Genomic DNA, 3,252 nt, shown 5'->3' on the forward strand with positions numbered 1-3,252 from the left:
GAAACTAAAATTAGTTAGAGGTTCGGAAATTGATGGTCGTGTATACGCTTACGAAAGTTATATATTAACAGATTTATTATTAATTTTATCCTTAAAATTTTATAATATGATTTAATTATATAAAATACTTAAAATACTTATATAAATATTTGTAAAACTTTATAGTTTATATAAAGAGATTTCAATTTAAAAATATATTAAATGTATATATATATATATATATATTATTTAATAAAGATTTCATTTTAAGTTATATTGTAAATAATAGATAATAATTCATAAATAGTATATAAAATTAATATAAAACATGATCTTTTATAAAAACTTGAACTATATTTTTAGTACGTGAATTAACAATAAGTGTTAACTATCTATATTAAATTAAGATTCTTTTTACATATTAAAATCTTAAATAACTATTACATATACATACATATATATAGATATATACGTATATATTGTTTTAACCAAAGTTCAAAAATGCGACTAGCTATAATGTCGGTTTTTAACAATATTCTAATTAATTATTAAATTTATTATACTAATATAGTTTAAATGGCTAAATGAGCTAATTTAATGTTTTAAATGACTAATAAAATAAACAACAAAAAAAATCCGGGCTGGTATGGCTCGAATCCGCGCCACCAGCCGCAACAGATCTAACATGCACACCCGTAGATGATAATAACAAGAGTTTAATTTAATAAGGGCAGCCAGTTAGCGACTAGAAAAGAAACATAAACCCTAAACAATTCAATCGATCAATCAGTTAACTATTGATTCGACTAATGTTAGTGTTATTGCAGAACATGAATTCGCGATTCTAATACATATAATAATTGCCTTAACAGTGAACAATTGATGGTCAATTAGATCAACCCATCACCGGCCAAACAGATCAATAACTCAAAGTAGACGGCTAAGATTATATAATTAGATAAGGGCTTAAGGTTGGCGATGGTATGAGGATAATGTCTGCAGCTTGAATTGAATTATATCGATTGTTATGATGTATCATGCTTTACAAGTTAGGACGGTCCAAATAAATGATCAATACGTATAATATATGACTGATTTTACTAAATTAAGAGTGTCGGTATGGTCGATTAAGGCAATAGAATAAAACCCTTAGATCAATTCCAAGTATAGAACAATAATTAAGCTTTAAGAAACGAAACGGGTCACAGGTTCATGAGTTATGAGTATATGGGTTTGGGTTATTGAATATGGGTTAGTGGGTTTAAGGAATATACTATAATAATAATACAAAAATTGCAGAAAGGTCCTTAGAGTATAGGCGTGGACCAAAAATAGGTTAAAGTTTAGTTTAGGGTCAAAGGTGTACATTTTTCGAAGTATACTTATATTTAATAGATAAATAATTATTAATAAAATATTAAATACTCGATAGACGCGATATTTTATCGGTAAAATTTTCTGAACACAAAAGCGGGTCGGGTTATGATTAATAAATACTAATTTAAAATACGATTTGTTATAGGTTTTACGCTTGTTGTTGTGATTGTTGTTGCGGTGATTGTTATTGTTTGAAGTGGGTTTGGGTTTGGCTTTATCATAATAGGATGAGTCGGTTTAGATCTTGTCGGGAGTAGGCTTGGAATCCTTTCAGGACAAGGTTCCATTCCTAACATGGCTGTCGGTGAGGGAAGCAGCTAGGTCCATAGCCTCACCGATGGTTCAGGGGTCACGACTCACCACAACATCACGGAAAATGTTTGGTATACTGCGAATATATTTCTGAATGCCACGGTAATTGGGGGTTACAAGATGAGGTGCGATATGGCTAAGCTCACGGAAGCGGTTGGAATAGGTGGAGTTATCCCCACCGATTTGCTTGAGCTCCCAAAACTCAGCTTCAAGCCTTTGCAGTTCATGATCAGGGCAAAACTCTTTCTTCATAGCCTCTTTGAGGTCCTCCCAAGGCATGGCTACAACCAAATCAGCTCCATGGTCGGCTTTCACGGCATTCCACCATGTGATAGATCGGTCCTAAAAAACGCTCAAGGCGAACTTAGTCCATTTGGCGTCCGGACATTCACAGTGGATCAACACATTCTCCATATTCTCGAACCATTTCAGCAGTTGGTGGCATTTTCCTCACCACGAAAAGAAGTAGGTTTGGTACTCAAAAAGTTCCGGAAGTCATAATTGTTCGGTGCGGCCGAAGTAGCAGATCCGTTAGAGTTGAGACTCTGGATTTTGGTTATGATTGTAGGCGTACCAACAACAAACTCCTTAGTGATTCTAGCAGCCAAGCGGCGATCATGTGAACCAGATGAACGTTGGTGGCAATGGTGGTTTCTTAGCGAAGACATTTTATGAAGAATAAAGGTAAAAGATTGTAAGATAATGGGTACATTGCGTTAATACTTATGTGGTGATGTAGTCAATATGATTAATGCGTGATAACTATACGAGGTCAGTTTAAAAGTTAGAATTTATTTGATTAAGTTAACTTAACAAACAATTAACAAAACAAAGTTTGTGTGTTAGCCTCCCATGAGCTTTCCATGACAATTTGAATGGCACAACGAACTAACAAATAAAACAACTAAGTTGGACGACCCATGAGCGTTACATGGAATTTTAATTGTACCAACTAATAAACGAATTATCAATGAAAAAGAGTTGGACGGCCCATGAGCGTTACATGGCATTTTAACTGTACCAACTAAATAACGAACGAGATAAAATGAGTAGTTGGAGTATCCAGTGAAACTCCACGTATGATTAACTCGAACAATAATATAATGTTTAAAAGTAAGTTGAGGAATAGATAGTAGGAGTGCCCATGGGTTCCATGGATCTTTCATCCAACTAACCATTTAAAATAACAAAACACAGTAATCGAAAGGGACCAAATTTAGCCACGAATCACCGTGAATTCGGTTTAAAAACAAATCGCAACCGCTAATGCGGTTACAGTTGGTCATATGACAGTTGTGTCCCGCTTTGGCCTATAAGATCGAGTACTATGGTCAGTTTATCATCCAGGTAAGGAATAACGTCTTACATGGGTTCTCGGAACTGGTTTGCCAAGGCCCGAATCACAGTTTTCTCTCCCTTCCAGTTACTACAGGACTTGCCACACAACCTAGCCCTAAGGTGAAAGAGTAAAAACAGCACTAGGGAATTCTTATGGAATTTCCCAAAAAAGACAATCTACTTGATTTAAATTTATTAAGAAAAATTATCTTTGAAGTTGAGGCATAGCTCGGAGTTGTTTGTGCG

Source organism: Bidens hawaiensis, unplaced genomic scaffold, assembly GCF_021521415.1.
Source record: "Bidens hawaiensis isolate Kalapana, Puna unplaced genomic scaffold, B.hawaiensis_p1.1 tig00012888_1, whole genome shotgun sequence".
In the NCBI taxonomy this organism is placed as follows: domain Eukaryota; kingdom Viridiplantae; phylum Streptophyta; class Magnoliopsida; order Asterales; family Asteraceae; genus Bidens; species Bidens hawaiensis.